At 44.9% G+C, this 12,846-nt stretch overlaps 1 protein-coding gene across 6 annotated transcripts in view; it reads right to left on the bottom strand.

The window, feature by feature from the left end:
- TBL1XR1 (TBL1X/Y related 1) overlaps positions 1-6,426 on the bottom strand; it is a 189,520-nt gene extending 183,094 nt beyond the window's left edge. For 2 of the 6 annotated variants that reach the window (XM_027111529.1, XM_027111555.1), the window contains exon 1: positions 5,261-5,392. The gene's annotated coding sequence lies outside the window, so the exon portion shown is untranslated. Of the gene's footprint in view, positions 1-5,260; positions 5,393-6,064 lie in introns of those variants that run through there. The other 4 variants (XM_027111536.1, XM_027111520.1, XM_027111563.1 and 1 more) reach the window with 4 other exon arrangements.
- Positions 6,427-12,846: the final 6,420 nt, after the last annotated feature.

Below are 12,846 nucleotides of genomic sequence, written 5' to 3'. Positions count from 1 at the left end.
ACGGACTGCTAGTTAAGAACACTGGCCTAGGGACTTCCCTGGCGGTCCAGTGGTTAACAACCCGCCTTCCAATGCAGGGGACGTGGGTTCGATCCCTGGTCGGGGAACTAAGATCCCACATGCCAAGGGACAACTAAGCCCTCACGCGTGTGTGCGCGCGCTCTAGAGCCTGCGCGTGCCACAACTAGAGAGAAGCCTGTGCGCCGCAACAGAAGAGCCCGCATGCCGCAACTAAGACCCAATGCAGTCAAATAAATATTTAAATAAATAAGAACACTGGCCTAGAAGTCAGACACACTGGACCTAAACCCCTCTGTACACACCTTACTACCTGAGCCTTGGTCTCCACGCTGTTAGTAATAAGGATACCAGTCGCTTAGATTGTCACAAGTACCTATCAAAGTATCTTCGTGATCCTGACACATAGAACTCTAGTAGTCGTTAACATTACTGGTGAATTAAGAATGATAAAAAATGGGAAGGGAAAATAAGACAAGATTCAAAGATATTTCAGAGGAACATACCTCCAAGCAGAACTGTCTTGACAGCAGCTGAAAATGTAGAACAAGAACACAGATGAAAGGTTGAGGCTGGAGAAAACAATAACCTACTTAAAAAATAACCACTCCAATTTTAAAAAGCAGATCCTAGGTACTGCCAGATCCAGCCTCGAACAATAAAATCACTTTTTATTTAAAAAGAGTTAGAAAGGGCTTCCCTGGTGGCGCAGTGGTTGAGAGTCAGCCTGCCGATGCAGGGGACACGGTTCGTGCCCCGGTCCAGGAAGATCCCACATGCTGCGGAGTGACTAGGCCCGTGAGCCATGGCCGCTGAGCCTGCGCGTCTGGAGCCTGTGCTCCGCAGCGGGAGAGGCCACAACAGTGAGAGGCCCGCGTACCACAAAAAAAAAAAAAAAAAAAAAAAAAAAAGAGTTAAAAAATGTTTTCAAATGCGAGCAGATTTAAAAATTTCAAGCCCAAGTGACAGAACGGCAACAAAGACACACAAAAGACCCACCACTACCTACACCAACTATGGAACTTGGTATTGTTTCCCTTAGCGTTAAAATCCAACCTAGGGCTTTCCTGGTGGCGCAGTGGTTAAGAATCTGCCTGCCAATGCTGGGGACACGGGTTCAAGCCCTGGTCCGGGAAGATCCCACGTGCCGCAGAGCAACTAAGCCCGTGAGCCACAACTACCGAGCCAGCGTGCCACAACTACTGAAGCCCGCGTGCCTAGAGCCCATGCTCCGCAACAAGACAAGCCACTACGACGAGAAGCCCACGCAGCGCAACGAAGAGTTAGCCCCCCTCTCCACAACTAGAGAAAGCCCACGCGCAACAACGAAGACCCAATGCAGCCAAAAATAAATAAATTAAATTTTTAAAATAAAATGAAATAAAACCCAACCTAATTCTTCAAGTAAGCCTTAAATCACAACTTCAGGAGTAAATAAATTATGCCAAGCTTATTTCGACTATTTTGCCCAAAAATTCAGGAAATAAAACTGCCAAATACTTTCTATGACATTATGCCCCTACTTAAAAAACAAGCAAATAAAATGTAATACAAAGAAACAAACTTCAAATCCAAACCCATTATCATCCTCAACAACTTACATTTTCATGATGCTCGTTTGTCAGCTACTGTTCTCAGCAACTTACACATACAATTTTTTCATTATAGTTTGATTTACAACCTTGTGCTAATAATTTCAGCTGTACAGCAAGTGACTTAGTTATACACATATATACATTCTTTTTTAATATATGTATGTTTTTCCATTATGGTTTACCCCCAGGGGATTAGCTATAGTTCCCTGTGCTATACATTAGGACCTTGCTGTTTACCCATTCTAAATGTAATAGTTTGCATCTACCAACTCCAAAGTCCCAGTCCATCCCTCTCCCTCTCCCACACCACCTTGGCAACCACAAGTCTATTCTCTATGCCTGTGAGTCTTTTTCTGTTTTGTAGATAGGTTCACTTGTACTGCATTTCAGATTCCACATATAAGTGATATCATATGGTACTTGTCTTTTTCTTTCTGACTTACTTCACTTAGTATGATAATCTCCAGCTGCATCACACATACAACTCTCTTAATCCTCTCAACTCTTTGAAGTTGACCGTCCCATTACACAGAGGAGAAAACTGAGACATAGCGGAGTTACTCCCCCAAGGTGACATAATTAGTAAGGGATGGTGCCTGAATTTGAAGCTGGGCAGTTCATCTTGAGAACCCCTGATAGAATCAGTATGCTGCACAAACAGACTTTTATGATTTTTCTTACACAAGTTTTCAGAAATACGTGAGATACTCTTATTTGCTTTTCCTTCTTAATTAATTGTAAGTATGGAACCACATTTCCTATTTCTGCTGGCAGTGTGTGGAGAGGCTACGTCACCGCTGTGAATCTAAAGGTAGGAAATACAGCAGTTGACAAGAAGACGGCATCTTATTAAACAGTTCTAGAGAGTTAAGCCAATGGTATTTGAGCCCTATGAATTTCATTTATCCATGCAATCACTTGACCCAGTTAGTAGAGATCCCAGTTCGCAAGTACAGAATTATAAACTTGATTGGGAACACTAGTTTTTGCAAGGGTATCTAAAGACTGATGAAACAGCTGAAACTCTGGCACAGCTACAGTCATCTAGAAAGAACATGGACTAGAGCTCAGACAGACCGAGGTTTAAATCCTAGTGCATCATGATCATGCATGATCAAATGCATGATCCTAGTGCATGCATTTGATCCTTTTGTGGCCTTGAACAAGTGAATTAACTTATCTTGACCTTGCTGTTTTATCATCCACAAAAAGAGCCCAACACTACCCACCTCAGTATTAGCCTGGGATATAAATGACATAGAAAGCACCTCACACCTTTCCTATAGTATAGCCCAAGCTGAGTCCCCTTCCTTGGACTCTTGCAAACAGGGGAGTTAACTGTACTCTTAGGGAGTCCAATCCCAGAGGAGGTGAACAGCAAACCTCTCCAGCATAAGCTCTCTCACACAGGCTTTTTTTTTAATTCAAGTATCTACTGGTGATAGAGCAGGAGATCCCACCATGGGGTCCCCAAACCAAACTATACTCTTACCAATTCTTTACTACTCAGCCCTGGAGTCCTAGCCCTTCTGTACTATGGGGATGTATAATGTCTCAATGTTAGCTGCTTTCTCTTTTTGCACGTCAATGACTTATACTATAAACACCATTTGAAATGAGTCAAATTCCATGTACTAGAAAATACAAAGTCCCGAACAGTGCCAATATTTCTGCCACTCTCTCTCCCCGACTTACTACTATTCATTCTTCTCAATTCTTTTTATACAAATAACACAGAAAATGAACAAACCCAACAAATTATTTCTTCATCAAAATGTGTCAAATCAGAAATTCTTTGTAGTAATAACTGCTGTAGTATATTGGAGAAGAACTCCTTTATTAGCTACTCATTTGACAAGGTCGTACTTATATTTCATTGTTATATATGAACAGATGTATTCGTTCAACAGGTTGTCATTTAAAAAGTCCATTAGTCACATCTCTTTTTATCAGTAACCCCTATGTTTATAGTAAGCTCCTGCCCTTTCTGCATATTAGCTTGAAACTCTCCCAGTACAAAGGAAGCAGTTACTTCTCGTTCTCTTGATAGGCATGTATCATGGTAATCATGATAAATCTTATGGTGTGAACACAGGTAACAAAGATTCCTAAACACGCCTAAAACCGTATTAAAATATTTGCCTCTTTGAAGCAACCAGTGAAAAACTACAACCTTCACAAAGGGCCATTCCATTTACCACGGGTATCTCCCATATTAATAACCAAAGCTGGTACACGTTGAAATAAAAACATCTTATAAACTGATGGTGAGCTCTGCAACAATTTTTATGCCATTAACAAGTACCTTAATTAAGTTCCTTAACAGTAAGAAAAACTTTCTCCACGTACATATTGTTTTCATCCCCCATACAGTTTAGTATTTTGCCCTCTAGGTCTGATTCTAACAATTCAAGTGACAAAAAGTAGTAGTTACTTATGGACTTAATGGTTGTGATTACATATATCACATGGTGCATAACAGGACTGGGAGAAAAAATTCATATTCCAAAGAAGCAGGAAAACCTCGATTTAAGAGCAAAAAGTATAAACACGAATCACTCGCCTAACCACTTTCAGGCATATTTTCTTTCTGCTGTTCCTCCTCCACAGGTAAACGCTAACTATTTCTAGAACGCGCTCAAGGATAATTTCCGAGGCTTGCTTGCCATGAATTCCCATGATACAACTCAGCACACACACTGTTTTCATGGAGACAAAGGTGCCCTATTTCCCTAGACTACAAACTTATTAAAATGGTGAGAACACACAGTTCCAGGAAGTCAAGATTACTAAAATACACCAATGCAGCATGGGTCTTATTTAACAAAAAATGAAAATAAACCACACTGGGAAAACCAAAAAGTCACTCACTCTATCTTCAACGTGTAACCAGGATATTTATTACAATTTTTTTTAAGGTAAGTAGATGAAAACACCACCAGGGCCTTATATTATCCAACCTGATAAAGGAGTCTTTAGGGAAAAAAAGGGGGGGAAAGAGAAACGATTACTTAATTATATGGGGGAGGAAGAATCAAACCATTCAGACTAAAAATAACCCACATTTCACCCACCAAATTTTATTAACAAGCTTGTTGAGATCAGCATAAGGGTCTTGTTTAGAAAACAAGAAAGCCAAAAGTCAACTTCCCTCTGTCAACTATAATCCCATAAGTACTAAAACTCTTCACTTGGTGCCCACAGAGTCCACGGTTTTAAGTAAACTCCAGACACTGAGGAAAAAACATAGTTTTTAACTAGGTTCCAACACTTTTGTCATTTGTAATCACCCAATTATTTCCGAGAGTATTATTAGATAACCTAACAATGGGAGCGTCTTTTAAGAGCCATTACAACCCAAATTTTACATGAAACACACCATTTTCACAACCTAAATTTATTTTCGGTTGCCACTGCAAAGTGCTGCCTGTTCCAGCAAATTAGGAACTTCCAAAAATACTGAACACGCTAACACACGCATGTCTTCCCTCGAGCTGCCATTTCAGATTAATATTTCACTTATAAAAGTCTGCTTCTGTTCAAAAAATGACATCGGTTGCAAAGAGGAAGTTACCGATAAACCACTCTCACAACGTGGCCTTTACACTGTCAGAAAATAATGTGACTCTGAGCCACCCAAAACTTACCAGGAAGCTGGCAATAACTTTGCCAATTCTACACTTCTGAACCCAACTTCAAAGAGGCTCTATCAAATACCTCCTCAAGACGATAAAAAGCACTAAGTTACAAATAAACACGTCCCGGAGCGCGGCCGCGCGCCCCTCCCCCGCCCGCGCCCCCGCCCCCGCCCGGGACGCGCGGCCCCAACAGCCGCCCGCAGCCCCCAGCACGCCGGCCAGGGTCGCCGCGCCGGGCCCGGGGCCGCGCCGCGGGAGGGGAGCGGATTTCCATTGCTGCCTGAGGTTTAACAAAATAACGTGCACCGAAGAGATCCCTCTCCCCTGCTAAAAATAGGCTATAAAGGAGTCGGCCTCATGATGGCTCCTTGATTCAATTTGCTGCAAATTCTTTCCTGAAAGCCTCCCGCACATACATACACACACACACACACACACACACACACACACAAAATGGGGGTGTAAATGCACGAAGGGTGGAAGGGGGGAGAAGGCCGAGGTGCACATTTTCGGGGACAACATAATAAGGGTGAGGATCCCCCGGGACCAGGAAAGGGTAGGGGGTGGGCAGGCACGTGAGCATTTCAAAGAAGCCTGAGAGCAAAAAGGGGGGATGGGGCACCCTAAATGCCTTCCCTCCCCTCCCCTCCCCCGCCAAACCCCCAGCTCCCCGAAGGGCCAAGTTGAAAAATGCATGTTCCACTTGCGCCCATCCCCCCCCCGGCGGCCCGGCGCCCCCCGGCCGCCTCCGCCCGCGCCCCCTGCCCGGGCCCGCGGCCGCCCCCACCCCGGGGTCCGGCCCCCGGCGCTTACCTGGAAACCGTGGCCTCCGACGCCGCTCCCCCCTCCCGGGAATGGAGACACAAGGAAATTCCCCTCCTTGCCGCCGCCGCCACCTCCAACCACCCCCAAAATAACCCCTCCGGGGGGTGAGAGGCAATTATAACCCCGGCAAGCGGAGGGCGCGGGGGATGGGCGCCGGGCGGGCGGGGGCGGGGAGCGCGGCGCGGGTCCCCAGGTGGCGAGCGGAGGTGCTCCCGCCGCGGGGGGAGGGGCGGGGGCGCACGCGGCCGGCGGCGGGGGGAGGCGGCGCGCGGGGGAAGGGCGCGAGCGGGGAGAGGAATTGAGGCAGAAGGTAAAAGCTGTTACTAAGGGAAAGAGCCAAACGGTTCGGAGCAGCCAACGGCTCAGACACTCAACACTGGGGAGAGAGGAATGGGGACCAGCCAGGCACAAATGAGCTCGCGAGGCCCGCGGCGGCGGCGGCGGCCGCGCAGCAAAACAAACCCAAGCGGCCTGCGCCGGGCGGGCGGGCGGGTGCGCGGGGGAGGGGCCGGCGGGGGAGGGGCGCCGCGGACGCGGGGAGGAGGCGGCGGCGGCGGCGGCGGCGCGGCGGGGGGTGGGGGTGGGCGGTGGGTACTGCCGGCCCGGATCCTCTCCCTCCCGCCCGCCGCGGCGGCGCTGGGGGCTGGGTGGGCGCGGCGCAGGCTTTTAAAAAGAAAGACAGACCCGCAGGCGCTCCGAGGTGTCGCCCGGCCCCCGGCCGCCCCGCCCCCACCGCCGTGCGCGGCCGGGTGCGGGGCATCCTGGGTGTTGGCTGCGCGGCCCCGGGCCGGGTGGGGGCGGGAAGGCTTGTGCCGCCTCGGGTGGGGAAACGCCGGTTAGCTTTTCTGGGTAGGCCGGCGGGGCTCCCGAGTGTTCGGGGACGGCCTGGCCCCGCGGGCACCCGGGCTGCGCGGCGCGGCCTGTGGGCCACACGCACGCGGTGAGCATGTGAGGGGAGCGCGGCGCAGGCATCATATGGACGTTTGTTTGTGAAAAGATCTGCACGCACCTTTGTGTGCGTAAATACATATGTTTCTCAGAAGCGTACCTGGAAAGGTGCTTTATCTGTAATAAGCGATATTCAAAATGTAATCCAGAACACGGGATCTGTGGAGAAAACACACTAACACAAGAAAAGGGTTTTGATACTAAACACAAAGCTGTAATTGAAGTGTTTATGCCCAAATGTACTGTGAATTAAACATATGGTGGTATTTATCGTCTGGTGGGTCTGTTTGAAAGGTTTGGTCGATCAGTTCGCGTTTCACAAAAATAAAATAATGTAACTAAATGTTTACTAAACATATATACCTCAACGGCAGCAAAGACAGTAGAAGTATATCCACTTTGTATACTTCTTGCTATGTGTGTAGCACATCAAGGCGGTTTATAGAGTACAACTTAGATGAGTGATAATGTGACAATATGATGAGTGCAGCGGGTTGTTTTTAAAAAGGGAGGTACCTCACAGTTTTTGAAAGAAATGTGTTCATCCAAGGTCCTCAAAAAGCAGGTCTTGGAGCCTACTCAGACCTTTGTATAAGCCTAGGGTAAAGAAAGCAGCTTACCCTTTTAATTTTAAGATTTGGCCTCAGAGAAACCTTTTTGTTGTTATTTTCAGTTATTACTGTCTTCAAAGTAAAATAACAATTTTTGCAGCCATTTTAGGTAAGGGGTTCTGCTTTCTTACTTTCGTACTTTCATAACAATATTTGGAAATTGGTGTAGTCATTATTTTGAAGCAATAGCCTTTTCCTCTCAATATCAGAGACCTAAATTTTCACACCAAAAAAAAAGTTCATTAGAAGTAACTTTTACACGTCTGGACTCCGGGTGGCCTAATAAGCTCAGTGATGAGACAGGTGCTTTTTTTGGCCAAGGTCAGAGCCTCTTGCCCCTGATGAGCTCTTGGAGGGGGGTGGGGAGGAGCAGCTGAAGGCCTTTCCAGACCTTTGGGGGAGGGGCGGGGCAGGAGGGGCAGGAAAACCATCAGAGGAAAGGGAGTGAGATTGGAAACTCCCTCTGAACCACCAGAAAGAGAGTTCAAAGCATCTCGGTGGTTTGTCCTTAGAGCTATTTTCATATATGAAAGAGGGAATGTTAGATTAAACAATGTCACCTGATGGGAATTCAGATAACTGCAGGTTTCCAAAACACTTGTGTTGAGTGTACAGGGAAACAGCACAAAGAGAGCTAGTTTTGCATTTCAGTGATTCTAAAGCTTAGGCTTATTTACTGGAGAACTAGTACCTTTGCAAAGATGCTTTCCAGAAGCACTGAGAATATATCTTTCTTCTTTTATTTTTCAATATTTTTAGTGACATACGTATGTATGTCACTAAGCATAATCCTCTCTTCAATTAGTAAGCTATCTCAGTACAGCTAGGGTTCGTTATCTGAGCCACCCAATGAAACACATCTACTGGCCTAGCTTGTTTATGAAGTTTCATTGTGCCACCACTGTGCGTGGGTCCCGTCCAGGCAGCAGCTACTATAAAATCAAACCACTCATCCAGTGAATGACGACTTCCCAACTACACCGTTTCTTAATAGGGTCATCTCCAAACCTGGGACCCCAGACTTATCTTCCTTCAAAATGACCTCATTCCCTCCCTCAGTTTCATGGGGTCCCGGGCTTCTAGCCTGAAATTCTTATACCCTACACCAAGCTCCCTCCTTTCCTAACAGAAATTCCTAAATCGTTATTATCACAATGATAATAATAATCGATGCATTTGTTTACAAGGTATTTCTGTGCATAATTGACTTCGTTTGAATATCATAATAAAAGTCACCTAAGGGGACCTGTGCCATAAGCTTGTTCCAGTAAAGTGAACTTCCTCCGCTATGTGCACTGAAGACAGACTTGAAGCACCCTTCGGACAAAAACAGTACCAAATGTGGAAAAGCCTTGATTCTCTCAGCGAAGGGGTTTTAAAGGAGGCCATATTTTGATCACTTGGATTTCTATATTCCAGAACCTATCTGATATGACACTGTGGCTTCAACATGAAATACTCAGATAAAAGAGCCACCATACAAAGGTCACGTGTATTGTTACTCCACCCACTAGTCATTCCAGCACATCCAGCATACCAGATCAGAGGCCTCCCCAAAATGCAAGCAATAATTAGGCACAAGAGTGAGGTAACAACCAATTTCCAGTACTTTGTCCTAATCTAAAAGCCGTCCTTATGTTTTGAATATAAATGTTAATATGTTTCTAGAAAGGAGAAATTACTGTTACTAAGAAATTTTAAAGCAAAGAGGCACATTATGAAGAAAGTTCTCTTGAACTTTCTAGCTAACTTCTCAAGGAAGAGAAACTTCTTACCAGTAACTGTTACCAGAAGTTACATGTGTATTATAAAATGACTAAACAAATCTTGACTTGTTTTATTTCAGTAATATTACAGGTTATGTGGTATGGCAAGATAGCCTATACCTTTGCAAATTTTATCACTCAGGAAATAGAACACTTTAAAATTAAGGTGGTTTAATCCCAGACCTCAGGATCTCATTACTGTATTTTTAAAGTCACCGTGATGTTTTAAGTTGTATATATTAGCTGATCTATGTAATTAAAATATTCAAAACAAACTTAATAGCATGAAAATGGTATTTGATACCAAAAATATTATCTTGGCACTGTAACTCTTTTTCGTATTGTTACTCACCCATGAAATCAGTGGCTTTATGTCTGCAGCATTTACCCCCAAGCTTCTTGCTAGCACCCTGTGACATGTTTCTGTTTCATTTTGACTCCGTTTGTGCAATTCTTTGTCTGTGGTTCTTCCAGCTATCAGCTTTTGCCACCCACACTGATACACATCTCAGCCACACATCTCAAGATCTCAGCACACAAGCTCCTTTTCTCCATCTGTGCTTAGCATGCGATGTGTGACCTTTCCTCATCAGCGTGAACCTTGTCACAGTTTTCCATGACTCTGTGACCCGATTTCATTACAACAATGAACTTTACTTGGGAGTCTTCATTTAAATTACAAAAGCAACACACAACCATCTTGCAAGTATTTATGCCTCTCAGATAATGGAAATAGCAGGTTGTATCCTGCCTTTGTGATTAGTCAGAATAGAAAACCAGCCACACACAGAGCGTACTGCTGTACCAATCACTTACTTATACTGACCAACCATGGTCTTCCTCAGGCAGTGCTCAAGGCCTCACATTATGTTGATGGTTTTGCTGTTCATTCATTCAACAAACTTTTCCTGAATGCTTAGCATACCAGGCACTGTTCAAGAAGCTTTTTACAGTAAACCAAACACAGTCCCTACTCGCACGGAATTTATGGTCTAGTCCAGTCAGGTGGGGGTTAGGAGGACAGACAGACTTTCAAAAAATATTCTGCATTAGGCTATCGTTTGACTTCTGTAACAAAGGCAATATAAAAAATGGCTTAAACAAAATAAAAGCTTATTCTCTAACATGGCCATTCAAATGTAAGCATTCCAGAACGGATAAGGTATCAAAGACCCAGATTGTTCTACTAGCTCAACACGTTATCTCCTACCTAGTGGTCTAAGGTGGCTTTTCTAGCTCCCGCAATCACATTCAAATTCCAGCCACTGGGCCAGAAAGAAGGAGAGATAGAGGACTTATGTCTTCTCTTTCAGGACTCGTCCTGGCAGTTGTTCTTATCACTTCTACTCGTACTTAACTGGCCAGAACTTGGGCATATGACCATACCTAGCTGCTAGTAAGTCAGGTAAATAACAGGTAGCAAGCTTAAGTAAAATAAGGTGGGGAGAGGGTTGGGAGCATACGTTAGTTTAGATGGGGCTTTTAGAAGAGGCTGCTCAGTTAAGGTGACCTGTGAGCAGGAAACAAAATGAAGTTGGGGGATGAGTGGCAAATAGAAGAAGGCAGAGGGAATGTCAAATACATAAGAACAGAGGCCAAAGCAAGCGTGCTGTATTCGAGGAATAAAAATGATGCCAGTTGACAGGCACAAAGTCAGCCAAGGCGTGGCGGGAGAGGGAGCCAGGGACCACACGTGAAGGCCTTTTTCTTTTCATGAGATGGAAAGCCATTGAAAGGTTTCGAGTGGAGAAGTGACTTGACGCGACTTCTGTTTTACTATGCAGAGTGTTAAGTGCAATCGTGCAACAGTGGAAAGGGGACAACCAGTTAGGGGCTAGTGCAGAAATCCCAATGAGAGGTTGGCAGCATGGAGGATGGTGGCAAGAGCTGGTTAAAAGAAGCTAAACTCTGTGTACAAGGATCAGGAAATATATTTGTGGCATGCGAGAGAAACACAAGACTCAAAGATGATTCTGAGATTTTAGACCAAGCAAGTAGAAGAATGGACTGTCCATTTATCAAGATGGGAGAGTCTGGGAGAGGAGAAAGTTTATGAGGGAAGAATCAAGAGTTTTGTTTTAGAGTTTGATGTGACAATCAGACATCCCCGTGAAGATGTCAAATACGGAGCCAGATATGCCTATCTGGTGTTCAGAGGAGGTATCAGAGCTGAAAATATAACGTTGGGACTCATCAGTTAAGTAAGGAAATTTGAAATCACAGCTCTGGATACAAGTGGCTAGAGAGTGAGTGTAGGTAAAGAAGAGTTCTCTATTACCTTCAGCTGTCTCCTGCCCCAAATGTCTCCCCTGCTCTTGATGGGCTCAGAAGCCTAAACATATTTTATCACGGGTGGATATAAGGTGACATTCTGTCTGTGCAAGGACATTGATGGAAAGAAACCATAGGTCATATAAATGGCTACCAGTTATTGAAGCTTCTTGCTTGTTACCAAGCACTTTTATCTTTGCTGTCCCTAATTTTCTCGAAAACCTGTAGAGGTAAATAATACTGTTATCTCAGTTTGATTCATGAGGAAACTAAAGTAACAAGACCAAATAGCTTATCTATGTTCACGTGGCAAATGGCAAAACAAGAATTTGCACTCAAGGCTGTCTGAGAGCCTTGTCTGCCTTTCCACTGAGTGCAACTAAGCAGGTCAAGTCAAGAAAGTGCAAGTGTTTGTTGCTGCAAAGTCCTTCCATGAACAGAGGAGAGAAATGCAAAGTGGAAAAAAGGAGAAACTGCTTCAGGGGAGGAACCACATCTTAATCTCATTTATACGACCCACATCTGCTAGATCAGAATCTCAAAAAATGCTTATTGAATGCAGTGGTTATAATAAACCAGCTGCATTCAGTCACTTGCACTCTGAGCTATTAGTGCATCTACACAAGGAAGAAATGATTACACGAGGAAGACCTTTGCCCCACTCACTCCCTACCTCTCACCACCTCCAGTGCTCCCACGTGGCAGTTTGGGTGTGGCGTGTTCTCGAAGACAGGTTTTGTGGGCAAAGAAGGCAACATGTTATAATTCAGTTTTATTTATTACAAATTTGAAAACCTAGTTTTCCTTTAAGCTTTCAAGCTCCATATCTAAGTCTCTCTTTTAAGTGAATGCTTACAATCTGGTTAATTAAATTCCTTTGAAGTATTAAACTTCATTTATACATTTAATGTACTCAATCTTCTTTTTAAAATACTTCATTGGACTGCCCTGGTGGCTCAGTGGTTAAGAATCCACCTGCCAATGCAGGGGACATGGATTCGATCCCTGGTCCGGGAAGATCCTACATGCCGCGGAGCAACTAAGCCCGTGCACCACAACTATAGAGGCTGCGCTCTAGAGCCCGCGAGCCACAACAAGTGAAGCCACCACAATGAGAAGCCCGCGCACTGCAACAAAGAGTAGCCCCCGTTCGCAGTACCTAGAGAAAGCCGGC

The sequence above is a fragment of the Aethalodelphis obliquidens genome, unplaced genomic scaffold, assembly GCF_003676395.1.
Source record: "Aethalodelphis obliquidens isolate GAN/ISIS:26980383/991018 unplaced genomic scaffold, ASM367639v1 scaffold1, whole genome shotgun sequence".
Taxonomy (NCBI): domain Eukaryota; kingdom Metazoa; phylum Chordata; class Mammalia; order Artiodactyla; family Delphinidae; genus Aethalodelphis; species Aethalodelphis obliquidens.
This window is presented reverse-complemented; position numbering and strand designations above follow the sequence as displayed.